General features: G+C 33.7%; 1 protein-coding gene across 1 annotated transcript in view; it reads left to right on the forward strand.

Moving 5' to 3' along the window:
- LOC128999047 (uncharacterized) overlaps positions 1-13,846 on the forward strand; it is a 120,965-nt gene that overhangs the window by 31,701 nt on the left and 75,418 nt on the right. The gene's annotated exons all lie outside the window — the stretch shown is intronic.

A 13,846-nucleotide genomic window follows, 5' to 3' on the forward strand; every position in this document is an offset into this window, starting at 1 on the left:
CGTCGGGTGTAGTCGTACACTAAACTAAAATACTGTTGTATTTACATTTTTCACTATTTTTTTTATATTTTCATTGCGTTAATTGTTAATAAACAGTACATATACAACACAAAACTATTAAAGCACGTCAACGGACAAAACTGGTGACCGAGCCTTATCACTGCAAGAGTAGGTGGACGACTGGCATGTCTCATGTTATATATGCACTATTTATTAACAATTGACGCAACGAAAATAAAGAAATTCCGTGAAAATGTAAATACCACAGTATATCAGTTTAGTATACGACTACACCCGACGTTACAATCTCCGAAACGGCCGTAGTGTTATATATAACTAAATAAGGATTGTGAAGATAGTAAGTACCTATATATATACACACGCAATGTGCCATACTGAAATAGTATATTACGTTACTAGTCCTGAAAATAGGTGTTTGCCGGACGAGTGTGGTCGTTCCCGTGCGAGACGAAGTCGAGTACGTGATTACCATACGAGTCCGGTACACACATTTTGGACGAGTGACGTACGATAGTTTACGCCATACTACTAAATCTGTACAAATCCTTATATATCACCACCAACTAAAGGAATAAAAATCTCTAAGTCATAACCTGTAAGAGAGGCTATGTTTTTGTTTATAACTACTCATTGTCACCCAAATACAGTATAATCAGCTGATAGGTGTCCGGTAAAACTCATTACAGTTCAGTAGTACGCAATGAAACCCTATTCAATTAAGCTGGCGGCAAACAGCTGTTTTCTGGACTAAATCCTTGCGTGGGAAGCTCGTCAAAATAGTCTAGTGTGGCGTAATAGTATATTACGTTACTAGTCCTAAAAATAAGTGTTTACCGGACGAGTGTGGTCGTTCCCGTGCGAGACGAAGTCGAGTACGGGATTACCATACGAGTCCGGTACACATATTCTGGACGAGTTACGTACGATAGTTTACGCCATACTAATAAATCTGTACAAATCCTTATACAGGGTGACCGTTAAGTCTTAGGACGTTTTTATAACTTTTAAACGACAAACGATATCACAACCACATTTAGTATACCGTTAACTGGAAATTGTAAGCTACTTTTCTGTGTACATGGTGGTCGGATATCACCTTTGGGGGACGGCTCATCGGGGGTCAGAAGAAAATCTTTAATGACAGCCTATGTTGAGTTGTACATCATTTTAAAGGTCTACTTCAACTGAAAACAATGCCGCAAACCGCACTTCAAAAGGTTGATCCTGCGCAAAATGGCAGATGTTCAAAGATTTACAAAATTAGCCAATTTCTTTAAATTAAAACACTTTTTTAAATCTTTAAACAACAAAACTGTCATTTTTTAACGGATGGTCCTTTTGAAGTTCGGTTTTCGGCATTGTATTCTACTAATAAAAACCTTTAATTTGATGTGCATATCAACCTATGCTTCCATTCAAGATTTACTTCCGACTCCTTGTGGGCCGTCGCCCTGAAGAGTTATTTGGATCACTGAATTTGAAGTTATGGGAATCATTTTAAATGGAATTTTAAGCAAAGAAGAATGCCGCAAACCGTACTTCAAAAGGACCATCCGTTAAAAAATTACAGTAGTTTAAAGATTTAAACAAGTTTAAAGAAATTGACTAATTTTGAAAATCTTTGAACATCTGCCATTTTGCGCAGAACCAACCTTTTGAAGTGCGGTTTGCGGCATTGTTTTCAGTTGAAGTAGACCTTTAAAATTATGTACAACTCAACATAGGCTGTCTTTAAAGATTTTCTTCTGACCCCCAACGGGCCGTCCCCCAAAGGTGATATCCGACCACCATGTACACAGAAAAGTAGGCAATTTCCAGTAACGGTATACCAAATGTGGTTGTGATATCGTTTGTCGTTTAAAAGTTATTAAGTCGTCCTAAGACTTAACGGTCACCCTGTATATTTCCACCACTAAAGGACTAAAAATCACTAGTCATAACCTCTCCGGAGAGGTTATGTTTTTTTTTTTTATAACCATTCATTGCCACCTAAATACAGTATAATCAGCTGATTGGTGTCCGGTAAAACTCATTACAGTACAGTAGTACGCAATGAAACCCCATTTGATTAAGCTGGCGGCAAACAGCTCTTTTATCCTTGCGTGGGAAGTTCGTCAAAATAGTATAGTGTGTCGTAATATTATATTACGTTACTAGTCCTGAAAATAAGTGTTTACCGGACGAGTGTGGTCGTTCCCTTGCGAGACGAAGTCGAGTACGGGATTACCATACGAGTCCGGTACACACATTTTGGACAAGTTACGTACGATAGTTTACGCCATACTACTAAATCCGTAGAAATCCTTATATATTTCCACCAACTAAAAGTCTAAAAATCACTAGTCATAACCTCTAAGAGAGGTTATGTTTTTGTTTATAACCACTTACTGCCATCTAAATACAGTATAATCAGCTGATTGGTGTCCGGCAAAACTCATTGCAGTACAGTAGTACGCAATGAAACCGCATTTGAATAAGCTGGCGGCAAACATCTGTTTTCTGGATTAAATCCTTGCGTGGGAAGTTTGTCAAAATAATGTAGTGTGGCGTAAAATCATTTTTTCGTAAGTTTTATGTAGGATTTTCAACCTTTATTGGTACTTGCTACTGTGTCCAGCTACGATAGCGTCTCTGGCGTAAATGGAGAAAGCTCATTCAGATTTAATGAGATTAACTCCAATATGATGTCTGTTATACATGGAAATTATTGTTAAGCAACCAAATTTGAATCAATAATTTAAGATCAACAAATTCAATTTAAATAAATCGCGAAACTAAATCTTTGCTTTCGTTCTAAATATATGCTGTTGCTTAAATTCCCTACCTATACACCGGAATTCATATTAGAAGTAGACTTCTCTTCTCACTGTAAATTTTGAAGCTCGTTTTTCGTGTCTAGTTCATGTCCGGTGACACTGATCGGTAGTGACGAAATGTCGTTTCTGTTATTTGGTTATTTGTGCTTTACTGTTTGGTTATATGACTAGGGAACGAGTTATTTGTTATGATTAGATCGTTTTATTTGGTTTAAAGAGGTTTTAAATGACTGAAATAGCACAAAACACATAGTCTAGAGTGCACCGCACAGAACTAACAATAAAACTTGATCAGCTGTTACATAAGGATGAGAGATCTTATAAGGGAGTATGTAATAGCTATTGTTTCATATGACAAAACATATTCTCTTATTCTCAAGCTTTGATTTTCGACAAATGAATTGTTCTAGTTTTAACCAAATGTATTCCTACGTAGTAACATAACTAATTAGTCTAGAAATTATTGGATTTCCAAGTACAGTATAACATTTTATTATGTCGAGGTTGTAATTACTATAACATTATTCATGTACTGAAGTGAGATGCAATGCAAATCCGATGACTATTTTATGATGGACTATTAATATTTTATAGTACTCACTATCAATCAATTGAACCAGATAAATAACATACTGGTCATATTTATCTCTAATTCATCTCATAATGAAACTCCATACATCCCATATGAGCATGAATTTAAATATGAATCCATTCGAATTGCAGATGTATATTCCCAATAGGGGCAAATCTCAATGGACAGAATACTGAAGGGAAATACGATGCTATTTGTAGATCTAGTGGAGATGCAAACGGCGGTGGAGTGTTTGTTTCCAAGTTTCAATTTGTTTTAACAGAAACCCCCGACAAGTTGAACTAATGATGCAGAGAGTGTCAAAGCAAACAAAATGGTTCGAACATTCTTGCTATACATTCCGCACAAATGACGTTCTCACAAGTCACAAATATGTGTCGTCCGATATCACTTGCCAAATGTTAAGTAGTAATATGTGAACTTTGATGAAATACAGGGGGTGACGTTGAAGCTCAAATTATCATTGTTAATTTATAATGGCAAAAACGCTTTTACGCCACACTACACTATTTTGACGAACTTCCCACGCAAGGATTTAGTCTAGAAAACAGCTATTTGCCGCTAGCGTAATCAAATGGGGTTTCATTGCGTACTACTGTACTGCAATGAGTTTTACCGGACACCAATCAGGTGTTTATACTGTATTTAGGTGGCAATGAATGGTTATAAACAAAAACATAACCTCTCTTAGAGGTTATGACTAGTGATTTTTAGTTCTTTAGTTAGTGGTAATATATAAATATCCGTACAGATTTAGTAGTATGGCGTAAACTATCGTACGTAACTTGTCCAAAATGTGTGTACCGGACTCGTATGGTAATCCCGTACTCGACTTCGTCTCGCACGGGAACGACCACACTCGTCCGGTAAACACTTATTTTCAGGACTAGTAACGTAATATAATATTACGACACACTATACTATTTTGACGAACTTCCCACGCAAGGATAAAAGAGCTGTTTGCCGCCAGCTTAATCAAATGTGGTTTAATTACGTACTACTGTACTGTAATGAGTTTTACCTACACCAATCAGCTTATTATACTGTATTTGGGTGGCACTGAGTGGTTATAAACGAAAACATAACCTCTCTTAGAGGTTATGACTAGTGATTTTTAGTCCTTTAGTTAGTGGTAATATATAAATATCCGTACAGATTTAGTAGTATGGCGTAAACTATCGTACGTAACTTGTCCAAAATGTGTGTACCGGACTCGTATGGTAATCCCGTAACACTCGTCCGGTAAACACTTATTTTCAGGACTAGTAACGTAATATACTATTGTAAAGTGCTTACACAGTTTTTACGATAACTCATTTAACGAAACTAGATAGAAAACAATTTTCTTGGCACGGCTATTTTCAAAACCATTATCACTAATCGGCACAGACTTCCAAGTTCATTGTAAGCAACATTGTAACAGTTGCCGTTAAAAGGGTTATACTTGATTGTAAACCTTTACTGACAATCAAACAAACGAGTTACATTTTGTCTGTTGTCATTACACCCGATTGCTATTGCAGCCTTCCTGTATAAATAACAATTACATTAACTTCAGTGAAAATAACAATTAATCTTTGCTATACTGTCGTATCATTTCAGAGTAAATTTTAAATCGAACCACGAAGGTGTACTTAGTGCTTTAAATTAATGTATTTAGTTTAGAATGGTAATTCTGGTAACTAAATATGTTGTGCTCTACGAATAGTCTACGTGGTAATAATTACTATTCTTTATATAATTTACAATAAATAAAATATGTACAAGCAGAACTACCTATCGGTTCAAAATCAAAAGAACCATGATCTGTGATCGGATTTAATTTAACACATGAACGTGAAGAATGCATGGTTGTGAAGAATTATTTTATATTGGGGTTTTACTTATAAATCCTTGAGGGATATGGTAATTATATCGTTACTTTAATTTATACATAGATGTAGTGATAAAATTCATAAACATTCTATCTATAGGCTATTTCTGACATAGGTAAAAACAACCGAAAGCCATTTAGAGGTTTATTTATTGTTAAAATTCATTTATTGTCATTTTATATAGGTTTTTACCCTGACATACGAGTTTATACTGTACTGACAAAACTAAGCTTCTCGTAGCATTTCGTAATGTTGTCTACATTCTACAATTGTATTTTAATATGGTTCTATTAATTTGCTCAAAAGACAAGAATGAAAATTTAGATCCTTTAGGACTTAGCTTTAAACTGTTAAATACTTCGAAAGTGTATATTATTGACTTCCTCAACCCCTATAACGGTAGCCTACTAGGGAAGACGTAACAGAAAACACAGGGTTATCTTAGTAGTAAGTTTTATCAGTGGTAATAGTGTCTAGATTTTCTGGATAAGGATGGCCATTTTTCCGAAATCCGGCTAATCCCTCTCTCTATTCTTTTGTGGTCGAGGCTCAATAAAAATCTTACTTCAACGATAAAAATCTAAAGATAACGTAAAACCATTGCAATACTCAACTAAAATCTTATCCGTTGCACAATTATCACTATATAAATTGTATGCAACACGTTTGATTTTAACCTAACTTAACCTATCACAAACTTACTTTGTCCTAAAGAGGATTTTAGACCAATTATAACATTTGAACCTGAAAAATTCATGGTCATATAACGGGAGAGGTCCCAAAATTTTTATAGTTGATAAATACCATAAACACCTCTCACGATGAGCCTTAGAAAATCCAATAATTCATTTTACGTCTATCATAGAATATTGTTAGCAACACGTATGCTAAAAGGTTTTAATAAAAAATATACATATTTTAGTAATCACCTTTTAATGACTAAAACCTCACCAAATGTTGTGTTTATTGGCTTAGAATGCCTTTTATATTAGGCTGGGTTATCGCAGCTATTTTTGTCACAGTGAAGACTTCGAATGCTAAAGACTGTAAATAGAGACCACGTGACAAACGATTTAACCCTGACAGTGACATAACTGTTGACAGCAAGATCGCGGTCTGGTGAACTGTACCGTGACACCGTGGCACTGTGACACTGTGGCACTGTGTCACCCTGAGCGTCAGATGTCAGAGTTCACCGTTGACCTAGGACCCTAGTACTCGGTTGCACTGTGAAGGTGGTTATAGTTTCAAGGAGACCCCACTCAAAGCTTAACTTTCCAATCGGAACCGTGGAAATCGATCACCACAGACCCTCAATGTTTGCCTAATATGCGTTGGAGACCTTCGGGCCAATTAGGAATGCTTATAAATTATTGCACGATCTAGTTTGATTTTTAGTGGCAACAGTTTTATAATTGGTAATAAGTATTTGGGGTATTTTAATTATCTACAAGATTGGAATTATTATATCGTTTTGTACATATGGTTAACTTTAAATGCTACTAAACCATTCTATCCCTAAGTCCAATTAACCTATGTATACAGTTTAATTTGAATACTGCTATTGATTATTTTGTTGTGTAGGGTCTGAAGTTTATTTTGAAGTTGGTGTCATGTCCAGTTATGTTGGGTGTCTAGGAGAGCCCTCTGACGTAGACTATGTTTTTATCTGTTCAATTGATAAACCAACGAAATACTATTTATTCAGAAATTGAAATATTGCATAATAATTATAGAAACCACATATTTCTTAAATTAGGTCCATTTAAATCAAAACTGGTGTGCAGGAACCAAATTACTACACAAAGGAAAATAACATCAACCCATAGATAACCTTTAGACTACTTTTACAAAAATAAATTGTTGAATATATTACATTTACAGTGCTTGCGTTACTGTTTTGTTACAATAACATAGGATAACATGGTGACCGTAGAATGTCATAGTTTAAATATATATATGCTGTATTATTTTATTAAAATAAATTTAAGTTTTCTAAGTGACGATAAAAAACTAGTAAATATCAAAACGCTGTCTACATAACCGAACAGAAACATACCTAAAACCGGTCTCAGCTGATCAATCAGGATGACAATCAAATCTATAGGGGAGTATGTTTAATCTGTATGTTTAATACGGTTTATAATATTTTATATTAGGTTCTATTGATATATTAGTAAAGCAAGAAATAAAGTATACAACAAACACTAATCATTTATACAGGGTGTCCCACGAGAGGTGTCTCAAATTGATTACGGAAAAACGGCTTAACCTACAAGGATCAAATAAAATAATTTTCCACTTAATCGACCCCAACGAATAACTTAAAAATGGCACTATTTAAGAAAAAAACATTTCAGTGTTAAACCCAAATAACATGCATTTGATATAGGAAAATTAGGTTTATTGCTATTTGCACAAAAGCTAAAAAAGATACAAAGTAAGTATAAATTACAAAGTTGTTCAGAATGAAAAAACCTATAAAATGATGTGACTTTTGACATATGTTTCTATTTGAACATTTTGAACAATGGGCATTTACAAATTTTCAAAAATAATCTTTTAGCGAATTTCTCTATAGGGAAGTAGCTATTACCGTAGGTGGCACGGTAAGACCTACACCCGGGACCGATTTACTTTTTCATTTTGATGTCCCCCAGAGGCCAAAAACACCATTCGTTCAAATTTATACATATATATATATATATATATATATAAGTATATATAAGTCCGTGAACGCGATAACTTGAGTAATTTTTGTTCGATTTTGATGAAATTTGGTTTAAAGGTGTAAAGCGGGACTTGAATGAGTTCGCGAACCAGCACGATCGGAAAATGGGAACGGGGCTTTACGGGAGGTTTTATGGGGTAAAAATTGGTTTTTCTCACTTTTGACCCTCAAAACACAAAATTTCCCGATTTCTCTTTAGACCTTTTTAAAGAGCTTAAAAAAAATTTAGTATATAAAAGTATTTTTGTTCGATTATTAGTAACGAAGAAAATTAAAAAAATTGTAAATTCAAAATTCCCATGTCATTATGGAGAATATTGTCAAATGTTGTAGTTTGCTTGTTTATGGATATATTTTGATCAAACTTGGCAAATTTATTTATTTTTTACTAAGCTATCAATATTTATTAGTTTCCTTGTAGCAGCAAACCTAGGTACTCGTTAAACCTAATGTTATTAAAATATATTTAACTGAAAATCAATTCAGACAAATGGAAATTCGCTTAGTCGGCACGTTTGCTGCGGCGGGGGTATTTTGAATTTTTGTCGTTTCTAAAAACTTTTACTTGTAGCATATTGTAGTAAAGCTAACTTCATAATAAGTAAGAAAATTCAACCGGAGAAGGGCTAAGTGCATTTGTATAGGAAACACAGAGTATTAAAAAAATATTGATAAAAAAAAAACTGCCGCCATTTTGAAACGGAACAAGATAATTAATTTATGTTTTTGCAAAAATGTTTTTCTTTTAAATACCTTAAAAATGGTGTATAACATAACATACGTTTACATTTGAAAATTCCTGGTTTCGAAATAGTGACTCTCAGTTTTTGGCACCCTGTATCGGATAAAAGTTAAAAATATTTTAAAGTTATTCCTTGGGGTCGATTTAGTGGAAAATAAATTAATTTCATCCTTGTAGGTTAAGCTGTTTTTTCGCAATCAATTTCAGACAACTCTCGTGGGACACCCTGTATAAATTTATAGTTTGTTATGCATGAGTGTAACACAATTGTAAATATTCTCTAACGATTCAAAGTACAGATAACAAGAGTGCTTTGACAAACACTTGACGAACAACGTATTTTGCATAAAGGCGCAGTTGTGCATTCAGAGTCAAATTATAAATTACTTAATGATGTTAATTGCGAAACTTGTTAGTTGCAGCCCTTTTATGAACTACTGATGCATTTTCTTAGTGTGCTTTGATTTATTTTCGTGGATTATACGTTTTTATATTTTAGACAGTTGTTATATCAACAACTTTTTTCACAAAAACACCTCCATACAGTTATTACATTCCTTATAGTGTCTTCTGGTCCAAAATACCATAAGATATAGAAAATGAGACAAGGAACAAATGAAATAAACATTAAAATCTAAATGGAAAATAAATCTGTGCTGATTGATTTGAACTTTACTCTGTTCAGAGTTAAAAGCAACAATAATCCAAAGGTTAATCCCCACCCATTTGTGAGTGTCGTTGGTGCGGACTATATGAGGATTTGACGATTTAATTAAACCGAGATTTCGCTAAACCCCAGCTCTAATTTCAAATGTTAGATAATTGGTTTATAATTTTGGAAATTATTACATGAGTACTGATTATCTGATCAATCCAATCGCACCACTCTAGAAAATACTAATAGGAAGCTGAATTTGAGGCTTAAGGAATAGTTGACTAAAAGTTATTTTGCATTTTTTCTTAAATAAAATAGAAAATCAACCAACGAAATCCCCCTTTAGGATTTAACATTGTAATTCCAGAGTATTTAATTGTTTTTGTTTTAAGTTGTGGCCTACATTACTATAAAACCGTAAGAGCCTCCATTTTTAATTTTTGGCGAGAGTTACTTTATGTTAGCAAAAATCACTGTGGATATTTTCAAAGGGGAAAATATCATCAATAATCCTTCAAATAACACCAAACAATAGTCAAGAAAAATAACAATTTCACTACAATGAGTTTTTTTGCTAAATGAAGAAAAAATTGAATGCTATTGTTGACGTCAGTACACTAACGTACTTTTTAATTTACCAAAAATATGAAATTATTTTACTAGTATTGTATGAACAATGTTTACAAAATGGGGAGTATACTTATACTTGTACAGGGTGAGGCAATGAGAACACTACAATTTGTTTTGCCTGTCACATGTTAATTGTTGCAACAATGAATGATCAGCTGTGCTTAAAACATCAATTAAACTATGTCATTTTAGTAAATATTATGCCTGAGGCTATTAACACTGAGATTTTGATGTGGAAACCTATTTATAAAATAGTGGTTCTTGTGAAAAACCCCAGAGATTATTTGGACCGTATTCCATCCTTGGCCAACATGGCGCTGTTCCAGATTGGAAAACAATGTTGAACTGGGTAAAATTATTTAGGATAATCGCTTAAAAAAAATCGGTGTGTGCCGCAAAACTCTTTGTACACCAGCAAATTTTAAAAGAATATGAGTCCCAGTAACTCAAAGTCCGAAGAGATTTGCCAGGAAGCTTTTGTTGTTGAAAGCTGATTTTTTTGAGAGGGGGGTTTGTTCTAATAAGCTTCTTGACGTTCTAGGTTTTTCAAAGTCACCCCACTGATTTGCTTGAACCGAAGCTAAGGATAGTCCAAAAACTAAAGTGATTCCTGAAGAAGTGCTGGAGGAGTATTTGATGGAGTTTCAAATGGCTAAAAAGGAATGTCAAATAAGACAATGAAGTCACTTGTAGGATTTTGTTCTCAAGCAATGGAAAAATGACTTTGTTAAGTTAAAATGGCAAAAGATAAGCTGTGTTTTGGTGTGCTATTTATATCCATAGGGTGAATATTATTGAGTTTGTACTGTTTATAAATTGGGGCGCTTTCATTTCCCCACCCTGTACCTCATAGACACATACATTTTATAAAACAACACTTTGCCTAGTACAATATAAAACCATAGATTGAATAAAAACGTTCACCGCTAAAATACATAAACCATTAGCGGATAACGACACTTAAAATACAATGTAATCCAAACAATCCTGCTCGGTAACTGGGAGTTTATAAAACGTTTACGTGCCCCAGGGCCTCTTTGAAATTGCCAAGTTGCTTCTGACAATTGTTTTATTCATACTTCTTTTTGTGTTCTATATACCGAATATTTTCCATAATTGATTTTATTTGCATAATAAATATTTATTTTAATAGTTAGGTTTGACAACAGACAGCATTAACAGTTTTATTTAAAATAAAACCTTTATTTGATAGACAAAGCATTAAGATAATAATTACCGAGAGATAACAATCTTTGTCTATTGCCTTAAAATGGATTATAGAGTAGCAGTAGTTGTATGTGAATTGGTGCTGAGTGACGCCCTATTAAACGAAAAGGAAAGCTCGAGCTATTCGCTCTCCTATCCCGTTACATAAATTTCAAACAAACGACTAAACATACTATCGTAAGCCATACAATTACATTAAGTTCTATTTCGTTGCCAATGTTGTGGTTACTTCGGTAACAGTCCCTAAATCGGGTATTTTAGGGAGTAACTTCAATTTTCATTTTTCATTCTCCCATTGACTCAGATAAAATGAATGAAACCCACAAGTATAGGTTTCTCTCTTAATCCTATGCTAAATAACGATTTTGTCCTTGACTTAGAGCTGTTATACAGAGATTTATTTTATCATTTTCTCTTTGGGATAAAACATTATTTTAACTTTAAAAATATTTCTTTAACTCAGAAATATTCATTTGAGTGGTTTATTTGAAACTGACCTTTTGGACAATAAAACACTAATTAACCCCGTATGAGCCAAACACTTACTCGCTTAGGCTACTGATCCCTGTACGTCAAGAAAGACGAAACTTAAGATGTGAAACTTTTACTAAGAAACTCCATAGTAATTCCACGTAATATCTTAGTCTATTACCAGAAACTGCAAGCCTACTTTAAGTAGAGTAAAAAAACTAAAACATGTCTTATAATGAATTTGTTAACTGAAGACAATTTATCCAGGTGATAGAGTGGAGTTCTTAGTTGGGCGATCCCAGACCAGACTGGGCTACAGAGTTCCTAGTTGACAGGTATACTAGTAAAGAACTGTGGATTACCTAGTTTGATGTTCCTATTTTTGAAAGCATTGCTCCCGGTTCACAGAGTGGCGTGTCTATGTGCCTAAGTAATATGTCGGCCTTATTCACTAACTAGACTACAAGCTCGTGCCAGTCATCCTACACTCATGTCCATTCATACTTGGCTTAAAATACCTACTTTGTATGGTCGCAGATTCATTGTAAAGTATTTAAAGTATAAAAGTATATTAGAGTTATCAGTAGTTTGTTCAGACTGCAGAGGTCTTAGATGTTTTTTTACTTTCTCTCATTATACAAAGTATATGGAGAAAGTATTGTTTATGTAAACATTTTCGAGTTTGATTTTTGAATGGATATACCCAATTTGGGCCCCCTGAACCCAAAAAAGTGGTGATGTCTGTGTGTGTGTCTGTATGTGTGGCATGTGTACTGAGCTACAGACCACACCTGTGATCCGATTTTGATGAAATTTGGTATGTAGGTACTAATCCATGGTATCTCCAGGTGTTTTTTAATTTTTGATTTTTAATGGGGATTTTTCCATAAAAACCTATAAAGTAACGGAAAAATCGGATTTCCTCGAAATGGCCTGAACGATTTTCATGACAATTTAGTATGTTATAGTCCTTTAAATTCTGATTAAAATGGTACATATCCCATTTCCGTAAAATTACGGTTCAAACGTTATTGTAACTTATGTTATTTTCCCATAAAAAACATAAAATAACAAAAAATCGGATTTTTGGAAAAAAGCTGGTTTTGATCAAAATTAATATGTCATAATCCTTATAATTAAAAAGTTATTGCAACTTTTGTGATTTTTAACTATAAAATATATTTACTCCCACCGCTTACCCATGATAAAGATTTTTGACAAGCTAATGGGAGAAAGTATGTCTCAGAATACTGATACCGTTTATTTTAGTTCTTTACGGGATGTTACCATTCAAACATGTCAAGTTGAAGCTGTAGAGTTTTCCAGTTGGCAAATATCCATTACACGTAAAGTTCAAAGTTTTCAAAATATAGGTTCAAGTCGACTATTCCTTCTTCAAACAGCAGAACTGTTGACTCTGTTATGGCTGACTACAAGAATTGGCGATAGTCACGAACATACCTTGTATCCTCTGTCCCGCAGGGTGATGTCAGACCAAGGTCTAGGTAATCAACCACCGTGAAGTGATGTCATCCTGTATACTATCTTGATGTGGTAACATAAATCAAGATTATACAAGACAAAGGGGTTTTATGGCTTAATTTAACTTTATTTAGGGGTTAATTAACTATATGTGTAAAGAAAAGTATAAAAAATCCCGATTATATAAAGTACAGCTCTTTGCAAGAGTAGGGCCTACTTGTGAATTAGTAATGAAAGAGTACCAGGTTAAATTATCAATGGAAATTACGATGTTTAGTATGCATTATGGTCCAGATTTCTATATTTTATTTGAGTATTGTTTTGGTCAAAATATAGTGTAAATATTTGATTTTTGAAAGTATACTACAAATCTGTTTATTTAAGTCTTAAATAATATTAGTTAACGTAGGATTTAACAATATAAAATACTCATTATTGTACTTAACCATATGTTTGAAACTGATATCTTTTGTGTTTGAATTGTTGCAGTATACAGCCTACTTTTCCTTGCAATACATGTTAAAGAAAATTTAGTAAGTCAAATTAAATAGCATTTTCATCAATCCGTACCGAAAGTAGCTATTTTGACAACACTTATCACCGAA

The sequence above is a fragment of the Macrosteles quadrilineatus genome, unplaced genomic scaffold, assembly GCF_028750875.1.
Source record: "Macrosteles quadrilineatus isolate MER2022 unplaced genomic scaffold, UCM_ALF_1.0 Scaffold_7__1_contigs__length_78375512, whole genome shotgun sequence".
Taxonomy (NCBI): Eukaryota; Metazoa; Arthropoda; class Insecta; order Hemiptera; family Cicadellidae; genus Macrosteles; species Macrosteles quadrilineatus.